The sequence below is a fragment of the Cupressus sempervirens genome, chromosome 9 (genome assembly GCF_028749045.1).
Source record: "Cupressus sempervirens isolate cs-2001-9-10 chromosome 9, ASM2874904v1, whole genome shotgun sequence".
Taxonomy (NCBI): Eukaryota; Viridiplantae; Streptophyta; class Pinopsida; order Cupressales; family Cupressaceae; genus Cupressus; species Cupressus sempervirens.
This window is the reverse complement of record NC_143126.1, coordinates 422178486-422197033: the sequence shown is the minus strand read 5'-3', so window position 1 is coordinate 422197033 and position 18548 is coordinate 422178486.

Below are 18548 nucleotides of genomic sequence, written 5' to 3'. Positions count from 1 at the left end.
ATTCAGATGCCTTGTGACCTTGTTTCTTGTATTTGTGACATTTACCTTCAAATTTGGGTTTCTCCTTGCATTCATTAGCTTTATGACCATGTTTACTGCAATTGTAACATTTTTCATTGGATTTTGACTTTTCATTGCTCCAATTTTTTTTTGATGTATGACCTAACTAACCAAAGTGATTGCAAGTAGGTCTTTGATTCCTTTGGGTACCTTGTTTGGAAGATTCACCTTCTTCTCTATAACCAAGTCCTACTTTACCTTTTTGCCTATAGAGATTATGCTCACTTTTTTTATTCAATTGATTCATATCTAGTTGTGATTTCATCATCATTTCATTGAGTTGCTTTTCAGAAATTAGATCAGCTTTCAATCTTTCATTGATCTATCTTTCAGTGATTAGATCATTCCTTAAGCTTTCACTTTTAGATCTCAGATTCATGATTTCCTCATTTGCATTAGAGAGCTTATTGATAAGACTTTCTTGCTGAAGGGATTGATTTTCATTTGCATTGTTCCTTGCCTCCAAGTCTTCACTTGCCTTATTCCTTTCTTCCAAGATTTCACACATTCTTATTGACTAAATTCCTTGTTCTCTTTTCAAGTTTCTTACCTCTTCTTGTAGAGAGCCATTCTTTGCTAGAAGTTCTTTGATTAACTCATTTGCTTAATTTGAGCTACTTGATGGGAAACAATATTCAATCTTTTCTTCAACATACTAATGGTCATTCATTTTTCTTGCAAGTTCCTTCATTCTTTTCAGAGATTAAGAAAGATGCTCTTTTGCTTCCTTGAGTTGAGCTATGGCCATTTCCAGATCTAGCTTTTCATTCTCAATAGCTTTCTCGAGTCTGAATATCTCCATTGTCCTTGATCTTTACTCAAGCTATCAAACTTTATCCTGAGAGCCACAAAGCTCTGATACCAATTGTTGGATATACTCAAGACTAGCTAGGTTACTAAGAGGGGAGGGGTGAATCAATAACCTTAAAAACTTTAAATTAATTCAGCACTTAGCCATATAAATCATTCATCATTCATTCATCTAATCTATTGCATGCATGAGAAAATATAAACATTCATAACATAAGAACATAGTATATGGTAACCCGGAAACCTTCCAAAAAGAAAGTAAAACTAGGGTGGGGATGATACCCACAAAACTTCACTACTATAGTATAAAGTTGGCCTATTAGGGCTTACATTGACCACTTATGATGATCTTCCCTGTTAAGAGCAATTTGGACTGCTAGGTCCACCTTGTTAGAGGTTATACAAAAAAACAATGAAGTATGCACTTTGTTAGGAGATTTATACAAAAACTATTAAGTCTACCTTATTAAAGGATTTAGAAAATTGATTCACCTATCAGGATGAAAAAATAGATTTTATTTACAACTTAATTGTTGAATAGATCTTCAACTAAAGATCACCTCTTATGACTAATATGTCTTCATTGCTCCTTGTGGACCTTGCTGAATACTTTGCTCTGATGCAAATTTGCATTCACTCTTCTCAAAAAATTACTTGTCCATTCCTTAACATTCCATGATAATCATATATTCCAAATGAGTTGGCTACAACTAAAATTCCAAGGTTGCCTAAAACATAAGTAAACAAAATACTACCGAGTCGGCCAAACAATAAAAAAACTCAAGCTCTTCAAGCTGACTTGGTCACCTTCTAATACTTGGCATTCACTGCATTACTCGACATCATCATGCACTTAGTAGAAGTAGAAGCTTGGTACATACTAATTACACAACATAGCTTGGAACTCGGTAACCATTGGAGACTCAGTAGATATTATGTCACTTGGTGAATACTGAAACCTTCGTTTACCTTGTTGTCACTCGGTAAACACTACACATCCATTACTCAGTGGAAACTGGTTGCATATCACATAAACTGATGACTCGGTAGATACTGTGAATCTCGATGACCAATATATATTCAGTAAACACTATTGAACTACACATTCACTTGGTAGCCTTAGGAATGCTCAATGTGAACTACCTAACTGCTACACTTTCAAAGTAACCACAAAATCCTTGGTATAAACTTTGGACTAAGTGATGAGCTTAGTAAGCATTCAGAATCAAATAAGTGTTGTCACTAATGATAGAATACAACATAATGCCAACACCTTGTCCTTATATTCCCCTATTTCAAACTCCATAAATATTTGTTCATTCACCACTATTTTTTGGCCTTTATGCAATAAAGACACCTTATAGGGAGTGGTGTGGGGTACCCTATTTAGGTTCAACTTATCTACCATCTCTATTGATATTATATTTTTAGTGGAACCAAAGTCCTCTATCACTCTATAAATCTTCCCATGTGACCTAGAAGTTGTCTTAAACAAGCTCTTCCTTTGAGGTGGTTCTACCACACTAGGAACTTTCTGAAGTCCTTCTCAACATTAAATTATCACCATCTAGTATTGGTCCTACTTTGGAAATAGGTGATGTGGTACTTTGGGTGTCATCCTCTTATACTAATTGTGTCCTTCTTTCTCCCATGGATGAGGTGGAAGCCTTATTAGGACACATGCCCATGCTATGACCTACTTGGTTGCAATTGCAATACCTTCCAGTGAAGATAGAGTTACCTCTATCTTGGGACTAAAACCTAACTCTAGGTGATCCTCTTCCTTTATATCCTTCTCTCTAAAATGTGTTCTTGTTCTGATTACCCCCATTTTTTTCATTTGTTTAAGTCTCTTTTGGCCTACTTGATCTTTTTCTTTTTCCAAAGTTACCCATGCCTCTGAAACCTTTATTACCTCTTCCTCTTTGTTGTGAATCATGTCTTCTCCTAGACCTCTCTTCTACCCTCAAGGCTAGCTAAAAGCACTTATGCATACTATTTGGAGCTATCATGCTAATCTCATATTGAATCCCTTGTCTCAACCCATTAAGGTACCTTTCCACTCTTTCCACTTCCTAATCTTGTATTCTTATTCTTAGGATTATTTTTTTGAATTCTTTAGTGTAGGAACTCACCGTGAGATACCTTTTCCTTATGTTCTATAATGTTTGATATATCTGTATCTCATAGTCTATGGGTAGGAATTATGCCCTCAACCTAATCTTCACTCTATCCCAAGACACTATATTCTTATTTCTTACTGTTACTCTATCATCCTACATCACATTTCAACACACTAAGGCTGATTCCTTGAGTCTAGCCTTGGCATAGCTAACTCTCTTCTAATCAATCTGATTGTCTATGGCCTCTAGCCAATCCAATAATTCTTCTCCATTCAAGTTACCATTTTAATAAGGAATATGCTCCATACTATCTTTTTTTAGAGACATAAAGGCATCTACAAATGTCTTTTTCTCCTTATTCATCTTTGGATCCTTGCCCCTATCAGATGTCTTTGCTATTTGACTTCCATCTTCCTCATTCTCATCTCTCCATTCTATGATTTACTTTTTACTTTATATTTCTACTTAATTGGCCTTGGAAAATATACCCTTGAACAAATATAATATGAAACCCTTTCTCATTGCTTTGGGTGGCATACTATCAACCTCTTGGATATATTCCATGTCTGACATACACCAAGCTAAAAGTTGGCTCTAATACCACTCTGATGTAGAGGGACTAGGGCTCTACAACTTAACCACTCCTAATTATCAATCTAATCCTTGAACCATCCAATGTCTCTTATTTTCTTGATATTTACACCATTCTTAGCCTCCAAGACTCTTACTCCAGGGTAAAACAACAAACCTGTGTCACTCTTTTGTAAGGGAAAATGCTAACAAAAGTGTAATTGTTCACCTTCAATGACATAGAACTATTATTATTAGTTAGAATTTGAAAATGAAGTAAAGAAATGAAATGTGTATAAATGGATGAAGTTTAGGATTATAATTTTTAATAATTATTTGGAAATAGAATTGATATATTTTCCTACTTTTTATAGATAATTTTTAGTTTTTGAGAAATGTTGAAAATTAGGGGTCTAGTTCCCACCACAAAACTATATGGAAATAAACATATTTTCCTTTGATCTTAGACTAGGTTATAGAAAAAATATATAGCTAGAACAATCAAGAATAAAAATTTGCTTTATACTTTTACCCCCCAACTTTCCTCCTAGGTATAGTTGGATTGGTGTAGACTTAATCTTCCTTATTACGACATTGATCCTACTAGCCCTTCCCTCATTTAGAACCCTAACCCTTTCTTAAGATCTTTCTTTAAAACTTCCTTGGTTTTTACTAACTTTTTAAGTACCCTCTGTATCCTTTGCAACCTTTCCTAACACCTTTGGTCACACCAATAACCATTAAAAACTCATTATCTTCAAATAGAGCTAATTAAGCCTATTTGCTTTAGGTCTAGTAACACTACTTTATTCCATTTCTTATAATTATTATAGATAACTCCATTAAAGACCTTGGGATTTCAAAAGCTATCATGTATTAGTTCTATAATCCAAATTTACAGAGCCTCAAAACACCCACAACCCTATTCAACCTCAAGCCCTTGTTTCTAAGCTATCTTTTAGGCTTCTAGACTAGTTTTCACCAAAAGACCTCCAAATCCTTTAAAAATTCAAATAAACCTTCCCAACCACTTTTCCTATTAATTAAAATTCATAGGTCTTCTAAACATTCCATTGGACTGGCCTGGTCTGATCATAGGTGTGGTCAGCACCAACATCTTCACATTGTCCTAGCTCACCTAATCCCAGCAATCAGCTTAGGGCATCACTTCATAAATTAAAAACTCGTTAAAAACATATCAAGGAAATGAAAAAAATATATATATATAAATAGTCTAATCTATCATCCCACAAGGTTTAAAACATTTGCCACTATGAATGATCAAGTTAGAGCCATTAATGTGACATTAGCCCTCTGAATGGAAATCATAGACTAGTCACCAATAAAACTTCCACAACTCACCAACCTTGTAACTTTAGAATAGATTTTTATATGAAAAAAAAAGAGAAAATAATATTCTAAAAAAACCAGAATTCATATCATCAGTCTAAATCTGTACATGGTCGTACTAGGGCATTGAACTCTCTAACAACAATGAAAAACTTAATAAATTATCTATACAATGGGCTCACACATGTGTAATTTGACTCAAAATATTCTAACCTTCAAAAATATGCTTCCAATTCACAAATACCCCATCATGGTGGTTAAAAATTCCCAAACTATCATTTGCAACTTGTTACAAAAATTGTGCAAGCAACGTTTTGAGCAAATTTACATCTTTTGAGCAGTTTTTGCTATTTACATCTTTTTATCAAATGGATCCATCTTGAACTATTCTAGGACCTTGGTTAGGATTCCTAGGACCTATTAGTTACCCAAATATCTTAGTTTCCCATCCCTAGAAAATTTTGACGTATTGGGCAACTTTTGACAACTCTCAAACCTAATGGGCAATTTTGGCTCTTTTACAAACATATCGAGACTAGTTGAATTCCAAGGACCATTGGAACTTATTAAACACACACAACCTCTTAAATGGTACATAAAAATTCCAAAAACCAAATAGGAGGAAGGTTTCCTGCACCAAAAAATTACAAATAATACTTAGTTTAATGGAAGAATCATTGGATCTTTATGATACCCCATAGATAATTAGTGCTTCTTGATGTGGATATCAGTCTTTATTTATCATATATGTGTGATGCATGAGAACCTTTGATACTTTTCAATCTTGCATCAACCAAATATAATGTCTTTTAGTTCTTCCTATTTTCTTTTCAAGGAATGACCTTTTCTATTCATGTTTTCTCTTTTCATATAGTTGGCTCCTTAATTTGGACCTATCATGGAAATTTATCTTCTGTGCACAATAAACAATTCAATCATATGTGGGAGTTATCTTTTCTCTCTTCTCATGGTATATTCTTTCATGGAAGGTCAAGTAACATGTAGGTTAACCTCTCATGAGGTTACATGCAACATCAAGGCTTTCCACAACCTTGGGGTTTTATTCTTAGATCACGTGTGGACTTATCTTTATCCCCATGGATATTATTTTTATTAATTATAAGGTCAATTATTTCTCCTTTGCCAAATTATTTATATTTTATAATTATTCATTGACAAGTTGAATTTTGGTCTAGTTAGCTATATATTTTGAGATCTTGGATAAGCATAGGTAACAATGCAGTTAGATAGAAGAAAAAAAAAGATTTAGCTCTATAAGATCAAGCTTATGATCTTGTAGATAGTATTATGGATTTTTATGGATGTAACTAGGTAGGACTAATGCCTAGCATGTTAATAAAATATTCTCTCAGCATATCTGCATTGAATTATCAATGTAATTCCACTACAAAATTCGCATTCATTACTTTCCTTCATTTAGAATTTTTGGTGTCAATAAGTATTTACTATTTACACTTACTTAAGTTTACTTAGGTTTATGCATTATTTAATTATTTTGTGTTATTTTATTTGTGAGACACTTAGGAGTTTGTGCACTCTTGTGTGTTGTCATGATGACATCACAAGGGTCTGCACCTCTTTTAAGCACATGTTTTCTACAACACAAGAATCTTCTACACACATATGACACTTTTTCATTCTTATCCATTCATCTAGAATGTTGGATAAGGTGCTTAGTTGTCCTATCTCCTAGTTGTTTCTAGAGACATTCTAGGTGCTTCTTGAGAGGCCTTTATTTATAGGCACTCCTAGTGTATTTGTATATCACATTTTGAATAGAGCAAAGTATTTAAACATACTCTGATTAATTGATCATATCCATTTTTTTTCTACAGTTGTGCTTATTTTTAAGTTCTTAGTTTTGAGGTGAATTTTTCCCTTAGGAAAATTCTTACATGGTATTAGAGCAACTTGGAGATTTTCTCATCACATAGCCATTCGAGACCACACTTGCTTCATCACCTCAGCCAGAATCTAGAGTACTGCAGAAATTGGAAGCGTCTAGAGCGAAATCTAACCTAGCCATTACATCTGAAATGTCAAACCAATGAAAATTGGCTATAAAGTTGTCTACTTTGGCCCAAAGTCAACCATGAGAAATTTTTTTTTTGCAAATCAGAACCTGAAGACCCCGATTTGCACAATGGGTATGGTCTTTTTAGTATTTTAATTCTCTACTAATTTAGTCATTATTATTAAAAAAATTTACCCCTAGGGCACCCGGCAGAGAAATTTTTTTGTAGTTACTGGGCTATTAGATCCCGGCCGGGCTATTAGATCCTGGCCCTACAAGTTCGCATTGGTAAGTTTTCTAGACACTAATCGGTGGCTCCTTCATTCAACTTATTGGCAACGCTTCCATTTGCTCTATGATTTGTGGAGTTTAGTTTATAAAATATTCAAATTCCATCACAACGCTAATGTGGGATATATAACATATCCCAATCACCATTTTCTTTAAACCTTGACACTTGCGATTGTAAATTTCTAGTGCAGAAGTCTTCCTCCAGCCTGCAGAGAAGGTTCTCAACCTATGCTTGACTATCTTCGGCCATGATTTGGCTTACATTATTTGGCAACCATAATAGATTTTTGGCACCATCTACAATTTGGCAATGATAGATTTAAAAAACCCGCACAGACTTTCCATTCTCTGGCAACATCAAACTTTTAGAGGAATCAGTGTATATTCTAGGAATAGTTGTAGTTTTTCCCACCCTCCGTGGAAGCTTAGACTCCCATGAGTTGACAGTCACGATAGCCCTACCCACACAGTGTATGACAAGACATGCAGTATTTTCTAATTGGCTTAACCCAGTGCCACGTGGATGCATAAGACCTTGACACGTGTACATTCAACATGTTAGTGTCCTTCTACCACATGTACACGAGACTGCCATGTCACTAGTGGAACTCAGATTTTTCTTGCCATTTCATTGTATGGATGACACAGTTAGGAGCTAGTCATCTGTCATGTCACCCTAGGGTGCAAAATTTTTGTTGAAGTTAGTAGAACACTGTCTTAAAATTGACGATCATTTGACCATCATTCCTAGGCATTTTACAACTGCAATGATGGCCATTTGACCATCAAATTTAGACTCATAGTTTTTTGATCCAGACACCTCTTCAGATTGCTTTTCAATTTGGTACCCTAACTTTGTGAGCCCATAACTCAGACATTCGGACTCTGACTCAATTGCAATTTTTTTTGAAATTCGATAAAATTTCTTTAATTTTCTAGTGGTGGTGTTTTTTTCTAGTTTTGATGTGCAAATTTTGTGAAAATTGCATTTTTTGGTGACTATACCTGCATAATCCTACGTTGTGCAACTTCAGAAGCTCCACACGGGCACATCAGATCACTATTTTACATTCTATTTCTTTTGAAAGTGTGTATTTTTTTGTCTACTTTCTAGATCTGAAGTTAGATACTAGGGTTGTGTGGACCAAAATCTCACTTTTAGAATTAGGGCCATTTCTGCATCATATTGCTTAGTTCCAGTCTTAGGCCTCAAGCGACAGTTGCAATTGTCAAAATCAAAAGTCTACTTTGTTCATTTTGCCTAGTAGACACACCATATTTCAAGTGCTAATGGAATCTTTTTCAGGGGGGTTCTTTGATTTTTTTGGAGGTTTCTTTGATTGGTCCATCGTGAAAGAGGCAGATTTGATCTACTTGACCCCAGATAACTATCAAGAATAGAGTCAACTTATGGTTAGATATCTCTCTCAGCACAATGCACTACCATCTATGCCAGATCTTGAGTATACTGTTGATCAAATCAACATCCTTATTCCTATTCTTTTTTCCCATATGGAGTATAAAGTTCTGAAAAAGATGTTCAAAATTAAGTCATCTAATCCATATGTTTTTTGGATGTATCTTTGGGAGACCTATGGAGATCCAAACATTCTTCCCTTCCCAAAAGATCCCATTCCTCTAGTTGCAGCTGACTCCTCTTCAGATGAGATCACACCTCCAGCTCCTGTTGCTCCTACTGATCCTATTTCGGCCATAGATGCTTTGAAATCAATGCAGTAGGATACTTTATGTCTTCCTACTCTACCTTCATGGAAAGAATTCCTTTCAAAAATTACACAGTTGTTCGTGGAGTCTCACATTGAAGATATGGGAGACATTCTTGATGACATTCATCTTCTTTTTGAGGTAGATGCTTCATCCTTTGTTGCAGTGATAGATTCATGTACTTTAGCACTGCAGGGTACTCATGGTCTTCTAGGTGATGATTTCTTGCTAGACATTTCAGTTCTATTCTTGGAGTCACACACAACAGATATGGGAGACTTTTATGATGATTTCTTGCTTCTCTTTGCTGATGAATCTTCTACAGTTGTTGCAAGGGCCCACTCTGACCCTGGACTCGATGCTCTACATGATCAATCCTTCTAGATTGGTGTGATTGTGGATTCTTCTTTACAGCATCTGCAGGAGGTCTCTTCAATAGTTGAGCAGACTGTTGGTTTCTTGAGATAGGTTCTACCTCCTTCCTTATTCGATCTGCTCTTCTCTTTAGTAGTTTTGGAGGAAGCCATCATGAGTATTGACACATGGACTTTTGAAGAGGTTTTAGAGATACCAGTCATCATAGAGATTCCTTCTCCATCTAGGGTACGCATCTCATAGGTACCCTTGCCTTTGTTTCTTCCAAAGGGGAGGAACATCATCCAAAGGTTGTGGATCAACTTCTACATAGGAGAACTTTTCACTGATCAACACACTACTTTTACTGGGGAAGGACTACCTCTTCTCCTTCTTCTCTTTTTTGGGGGGGACATTTTCCTCATAGGAGGTTTTGTCCTTCTCCATTCTTTCTTGTATATACATGGATGTATGTCATAATGGCAGGATCTTGATTACTCCATCCATCAATGCATCCTTATTTATCTCTCTTTTTGGGGGAGGGTTTTTCCCATGAGGTTTTCTCTCTTTCTTCACTTTATGAGAGATTTGAAGTTTCATTATGTACATGGGTACCTAATATGGCCTAGTAGCCAAGACCCATTATGCATCTTCATCCTAGTTCATAAGCTTAAGGGTGTTCCCCTAAGTTGCACTTAAGGGGGGGTGTTGGTGTAAATAAGTATTTACTATTTACACTTACTTAAGTTTACTTAGGTTTATACATTATTTAATTATTTTGCATTATTTTATTTGTGAGACAATTAGGAGTTTTTGCACTCTTGTGTGTTGTCATGATGACATCATAGGGGTCCACACCTCTTTTAAGCACATGTTTTCTACAACACAGGAATCTTCTACACACGTATGACACTTTGTCATTCTTATCCATTCATCTAGAATGTTGGATAAGGTGCTTAGTTGTCTTATCTCCTAGTTGTTTCTAGAGACATTCTAGGTGCTTCCTAAGAGGCCTTTATATACAGGCACTCCTAGTGTGTTTGTTTATCACATTTTGAATAGAGCAATGTACTTGAACATACTCTGATTAATTGATCATATCCATTTTTGGTCTACAGTTGTGCTTGTGTTTGAGTTCTTAGTTCCTTGGTGAATTTTTCCTTTAGGCAAATTCTTACAAGAATAACCCAAATCCCAATTTTCCACGAAGTCTATAGCTCGAGATATCCTTCCCTAAGTTTCTAGATGATTTTAACATTCTTGAACATATTTAGCCTTCTCTAATAGTCCTCCATAAGACTTAGGATTTTCCAAGGACTTCTAGCCTTCTTTAGAACAATATTAGAATTGAGATTAGAATCATCTTCAAAAATGATCTTATCATCTCTAAATCTTGAAGGATTTTAATTCATTACCACAATGATATACCTTGAGAATAATCATTAGAGTTTACACCTATGATTTCATAAAATACATGAATCATTTGCCCTTTATTGTTTCTCACTAAACCTCCTATTCTTGAGATCCTAAGGTTTCTTGTAGAGAAATAATTCACATTGCATTTTATCCATTCTTAGTTAGATGGGTATCATTTAGTTTTCTTCCTTTCCCACATGGTAGTCTAGTTCATATTTGTCATACTTTTATTGATATTCCGTTTCTTCTTTATTCTACTTTAAGATTAGGAAGATAAAAGTACTTAAAGTAAGTAGCACCATTGACATTATCACTAATAGACCTTTTAGATATTGAAAATAAATCAAAAATAGGTTTTTTCTCTTCTTTTAATATCCTATTATTCCTTTCCTTCCATAATGTCCAAGATACTATGAGAATATTCTATAGCCAAATGTTGTACAGAACAGGGTAAGCCATGGGGGATTATTTGTAGAGATACAGAATTTGTTTAATAGAGTTTGACATGACCTCCTAAGTTTGAAGAGATTGGAACACAAGAACACATAAATCTTAAGACAAGGAACACTACAAAAATGATGTGATAAATTCAACCATTCTTCCTTTCACAAAACATGCACCTATTGGGGATTGTAAGTCCTCTCTTTAACAAATTGTCTAGAGTAGAAAAGAAATTTATCCAATGTCCACTAGAAAAAGTTTATCTTAGGAGTGAGCTTTAGAGTCCATGCCATAATCCATAGAGGAATAATTTCTTTTATAAAATCTTTCAAAAAGAAGGAAGGCTTCATAGAGAGGGAAGTATTACAAATATAATTTTAGATCCATCCATCTACCAATTCAACATAGAAAATCAAAGAACTATGAAACATTTTCATTAGAATTTCAATATCTTCCCTTTTAATTTAGGGATTCTTCTCATGGCTCTATGTTTTCCCAAATATTAATTAGACCAATCCATCTAGTTGTTTCACCTTCCCAAACATGTTCTTTCCAACCAATCTTCAGTAAGAGTGTTCTAGAAAATATCTTTAAATTGAATTTCCTCCTTCCATAATTATTACCATAATAAAGTATATATGTTAGTACTTATGTGCTTTCTTCCACCTTTCTAAGAAAATCTTTAGTCTTTTTTATCAAATTCCAGAGGGGGAAGCAACCATTAGTATTATTTTGATTAGAAAAGGAGCCATCGGGACCATAAGATAGTTATTTATCTCTCAAAAAATCTGTCAAATATCATTTTCCTTTCAGAGGATTCTAGCTTACTTTAGTTTTTATGGCTTATTTCATTTCTTTGATTCCTCTTATGACAAGGCCTTCCTAAGTTATAAGTCATCATACCTTCTCACACCAAAAAATAGACTTTTTTCTTTTATCCTCTATATCAGCCCAAAGGAAGGCTTTTTTATTTTTTATAGAGTACCCACCACTTTTATAGGCATCAAAGTTACAAACATAAATTATATAGGAATACTTTGGAGACACACTTTGAGTAATTAACATTTTCCTCCTAGAGTAAGGAGCTTCCCTTTCCACCCAAATATTTTCTCTTGGAATCTTTCAAGTAAGATATTCTACATAGAGATTTGAGGTTTGCTGCAAGAGAGTGGGAGCCCCAAGTAAATGTTTACGGTGATAGATAAATCATAGTTTAAAATAGAGGATATCTAAACTTGTAGCTCTCTTTTCTAGTATTAAAGAAAAACAATTTACTCTTTTGTAGGTTTTTGTATTGGGATGAGACCCAAATTTAATTAGTTAAAAGGGACTTCAATCTTTTTACTTTAGATATAAGAACTTAACCAAAGAGAATTATTTGATTAAAAAATTTGTTATATGTCAAGGTACGGAGTCTAGAAGAAGCTTTCATACCTTTTAAGGATTGATTTAAGTTAATCTTTCTTAGGTTTCTACCCAAAAATTTAGCCATGAAAAGAAACTAGAAGGGGTTTCATCAATTTACACAACATACAACGTAAACATGACACACCTCATGATCATTTTTAGGAATTTCCCTAAAAACCTACGTTTTCAAAACTTGTAAGAAAATCTAGTTAACTCTATCATAGATATGAGAGCTATAAATTTTAAGGGCCATAATAGTTGTAATATTAGAATTCATATAATGAATCAATTTGTGAATAGTATGATAGCATCTATTATATTCCTTCCAACAACCAAGCCTTTCTGATTCTTAGAAACTAACTTTTCCTAAATAAGTTTTAGCCTCTTTACCATAACCCTAGAGAACATTTTATAAAAAAATATCACAAAATCTTATAGGTGTATAATATTCCATAGAGGTAGGGTTATCCTTCTTGGGTATAAGGGTTACTTAGGTTTTATTCATATTGTTCACTAGAGATCAAATTCTAAAGAAGTGACTAACAAGTTTAACGATATCATCTCCCACAATATTTGAATACTCAAGAAAGAAGGTGAGGGAGAAACTGTCAGGGCTAGGAGATTTAAAAACTTGAAAAGAAAAGGTATCCCTAAAAAATTCTTCTAGAATAACAATAGCCATGAGACTAGAGTTGTCCTCCAAAGAAACAAGCATCAAGATACATCTTAGTAATTCGTAAGGGTCATCAAATAAATGAGTGAGGTTTCCCCTATTCATGAAGTAGTTAATTTCCTTAGTATTGATGTCTTCTTCCTCACCTGCCACAGTACCATCCGCTATTTATAATAATCTTATTTTTTATCCTACAATGATTTTTCTAAGTTTCGTAGTCAAATAATCTCTTATTTATGTCCACTTCAATGAGCCCTTGGGCTCTAAATTTTTTCTTTGATAAAACCTCTACCTATTTTTATAATTTCAATCATTGTTCCCTTTTATTTATTTCTAAGATCCCAAACTCTCCATCTTTGTTATTAGTTTCCATTTGGCTTTGCACTTTATCCATTCAACCCACCAAATATATTTATTTTCTTTCAAATAGATTACTAAAAGATTTCCTATTCCATCCTTAAAAAAAATCTTTAACCTTTGTCAAATTTGTGCACATATTTATCATAGGTGAAGCTGTTGCCAAGTTATTCCACCATGATGGTATGAGAACCATAAGGATAGGGTGGTAAAGCCACATGTTTTCATATCTAATGGGAGAAGACACCCTTCTTGTTTTCCATTCCATGATGATAACATTATGGTCTAATTCTTATCTAGTAATAGTAGTGAGTTGGAAATCATCCATATTATTCCAATTTGAGGACAAAGTAAATCTATCTAGGTTAACTTGAATAAGTCTATTTCCCTATCTTTATTTGGTACAAGTAAACTAAGTTCCTCAAACATATAGAACAATAAACTTTCAAATAAGCAAGAGCTCTATGAGGTCTGTCATACTTTTATAATAGCTTTTAATATCTCCTAGTTTTTTCAATGGGTAGAGAGGATAACTAGTTAGAGCTTTATGAAAAGAGTGGAGTAAAGTACTATAAATTTTATTCTTATTCCACATGATAGCTAGACCACTTCAAGTCCATAGAGAGTCTTCTAACACCTAGTCCACATTATGCTTGCTTAGTTCAGCCATTTTATCAAACCCTTTTTGTTTCATCTTAGTTTCTTCTTTAAGGATCATATCTTTTTTCATTTCTTTTAGGGAATACTTTAAAATATATTGGTTCATCATACTATTAAGACCCCTACAATTTAAAAACAAAACTTTCATGAATGAAATGGAACTCGAATATGAAAAGAAGTAAAAAAATATCAAAAATAATTTAACTTTGTCCACAACTCTAGGTTTTCCTTTGTGGGTCCCTTCTATGATATTCTTAATAGCTACTCTTTTTTTTTTAATTTGGTAGTTTTTCCCTAACATTTTCCTTTCTCATTCTAAAACTTTTGTATCTTTTCTCACATCTATTTTATTCCTTTTCTTATTTTTTGTGTCACCTAGTTTCCAATCAAAATCCTAAAAAAGGTCCTCATTTCCTTCTAGGGATTTAGAAGAAGAAGGATGAGACAATGACTTAAGCCCCCAAAGCTGATCCTTAGATCTAAAAGTACTGCCGTCTTCTAGAGTAGACGAATCTCAATGATCTAAGGGGGAGAATAAAACTAAGATACCTAAAAGGGAATCAAGATTGGAACTTGCAAAGATCCCTAAAGAGATTTTGGCATAAGAGAGGGATTTGACTTGGATCATTTTGTTATCCTTATCTAAGATTTTATATTAAAGAGATCTAATCTATGAACTAGATGGCTTTATAGTAGTGTTTAATCAATGGGATTTGATGGGTGTCAATATTTCTAGAAGGGAGACCAATAGAGGGGGGTAAGAGAAGAGGGGGAAGAACCCCGATCTCTTATGATTGTAAGAACATGATCCATAGAGGAGAAGGAGCACAAAATATTTAAATGACCAAATCTTTTACATTTAACAAATAACATCTCAGATTTCCCATATTATATTTTTTGGACAAAGGAACCTATTTTAGATTCTAGAGTAAAAAAAAATAGGTAGTTCCTTTTTAATAGGAACACTAGCACAAATTCTAGCAAAAAAGATCCTAACTATGAATTTTGTAATCTTATCAACTGATAAGAGAGCTGCAAATGATTCAGTAATACCTCTAAACACATTAATGTTTCACATCTCTAGAGCAATGTAAGGGAGTCTAATCCATGTAAGAATCCCTACCCCAAGGTCAAGTGTCAATTGTAGCCTAGGTTTGCATTTACAAATACACCAATGTGATCTTATCATTAGTCCCTAAATACCACAGACCATTTGAAAGAACAACCATGAAATCTATCTTATTAAAGAATGTGAACAAGAACATCTCGTTGATCAAGGCATTTAGTTTTACACTTCCTTTGTGAGACCAAATTGAGGTGACACACTTACTATGTTGATCAATATTGGGCCTGAATTGGAGAAAATGCTCTACCAATGTAAGTTAATGTTTCTTGGCTACATCCTCAAAGATGACCTACAAGAGTTTAATTATAGTTCATTTCACTATGCATGAACCTTTACGTAGGGAGTAGGAATAATAGAATGGATTGGCTACTCCAACAACTTAAGAGGAAAAAGAAACCCCTTTCTCAATGTGAGAATCTAGGCAGTTACTACCTTGAAAGTGAAATCTTGTTGGTAACATCTTTAACAAAGGGAGCTACAGATGATTAGCTCTACTTTTTTTGTTCCAATTTGATAGAAGCCTCCATAGAATTAGAATGAGCCTTAGTAGTCAAAGATAAGGTCATGGCTCACCCATAGAAGGGGAGGCAAAAAATGGCAACCACTAGTCTCTCTAAGGCTAGACATGGGTCGAAGGGTGAAGGCAGGATCTAGGCACAATGTGGAATCTAGGGAAATTGCAAAGTGAGAGTTTCTTAAAATAAAATATTCAATTTTTTCTATTTTAAATGGAATTTAAGAAAGAAAAAATATAATAAATTATCTCATGAAGGGTAGTTTAGTGAGATTGTCTCATGCAAAGTAATTTAGTTCTCACTGGACACTATTCAAAATGCCTATTAAATATGAAAAACGTAATTTTTTAATGAGGATAAAATTGAGAGAAAAAGAAAATTTACATACCAAAATAGAGTCCTAACAAATTTTAAACATTTATAATAGATAGATGAATAATATTCAATGGTTGAAATAAGTCAAAAGGCTGAACATTTGTATCAACCATAAGTAATTTGCCACTTAATGCCAAAGAACATTATTAAATGTGGAGCAAGGATGTTTGTTAAATTGAATTGTTTTAAATTATGCTTCATGAACTTGTTTGTGTATGAACCTTTAAGTCAACATTTTAGGTCACACTTAATGAACCAAAATCAAAACTGAGAGCTCATGGACATTTTCTTTTCCTTGAGTGTTTTGACCTCATGATGGTTCATCAATATGACCCAAAATGTTGATTGAAAATTTGATACACAATCAAGTTCCAGAAGCATTAATTGAAAGATTAAGAATGGTGGAAAGCTACTAGCACAAATTTAATTGGGCTCACTCGTGTTCCTCTAAATTATTTGATCTTGAGTAGTTAATAGTATTCTTACATAATCAGGTTGGATCAACATTTTGTTGATCGCAAGAATTCACAAATTAAATGCATTTTTTCCAATTCCTAAAATATTTGTTTATACCTTTCTAATTTTTTTTTAATGGATTATATTGGCCTCCAAATCAAATTAAATATTTTAAATTTACCAAACTATAATATTCTATCTATCTCACTTAAAAGTTGACTAACTATAATGCTTACTTACAATCTTCATCATCGGTGTCACGAATGAGGATGTATACTAACATTTATGAATGTTATTCAATATTTCATCTAACTATTTTCATGAACTAAATAACTAAGGTTCATAATTCTACTATTTATGACATTCTGGTAAATCTTATTCATCTCCAATTCAATTTTGATTTAAGGACTAATACTACTTTTTGTCATTAATATAAGTGTTGAATTTATATATTTTTCATGTTTCAAAAATTTCATAGTTGAATCCTCTTAATCATTTTTAAATTTTCACTTCTTAATCTAGGAATTTTAGCTGGTAGTGAAATAGAGAAAATAATATAAATTATCGCATTAAAGGTAATTTAGTGAGATTGTCTTATGAAAGGTAGTTTAGTTCTCACTAGAAACTATTGGAGATGCCTATTAGATGTGCAAAATAGAAATTTTGAATGAAAAAAACATTAAGGGGAAAATAAGATACACCCTAAAATACAATATCAACCAATTTCAAACATTTCCAACAGATTGATAAAAACTATTCAAAAGTGGAAACATTTCAAAAGGATGAACATTTGTATTGAACATAAGAAATCCATAATTTAAAATCAAAGAACATTTTTAAAAAAATGAAATGTGCCCAACCATTATAGACTAAAACTTTGACATTCAAATCTTTTTTTAAATAAGTAACCTTGACAAAACGAGTTCACGAGGAAGGATATATCGATAGAAGTAAATCTTCATATATCATTAGTAATGAAAAAGAACAAGAATCTAAGATGGCCTTCAAATTGATCAACCTGATCCTAATGGTAAAATAAATTGCATCCAATAAAAGATAAAGAAAAAAATATTTTGTGTGAACCTTGTCTAAATACATTAGTGTTCAAATAATCTCAAGTATTAATAGAATATAAATAAAGCATGTGAGTAAACATCTCTCAAATCTTAAGAGAATCCAAATGATATATTTGAGTGAACATCTTAAATTTTAGGAAAATTTATTCAAAACATGTTAGTAGGAGAAATATCTTTAATGGAATATACATGCATGGAAAAGTTATTTCCATGATGGTATACCCCCAAATGTGGATAAACAAAGGGAAATAAAACACATGACAAAAAGAGAGCACAAAGGGAATTACTAAGTCTAGGCTATATAAGATCATATGATAACTCATTTATATAGATAATTACAGAAAAATGACTTGGCATTATCCTTGAAAGGTAATATAACTAGGAGCATAATAGAAGAGGAACATAGGGGATACATTTGAAAAAAAATCCTTTTGTGTCAAAATTATGGAGGGAAAAAAAGGTAGGTGGTTATACCTCTTTCTAGTATTCCCAATCAAAGAATACACAAGCACATGCATGGGAAAATATGTATATGACATATACAAAATTGAGATCGAAATAGATGAATGTCATGATAGGTCCACTCCATTGTCACCATGCAACAATAAAGCAACATGATTCATTTAAAAAACCTAATATATAACAAGCGACACATAACAATTTTTGTGGTGGGTTGTTGGATGTTAGTGGGTGTTAGTTTTCTTTTACATTACTATTTCAACTAGTAA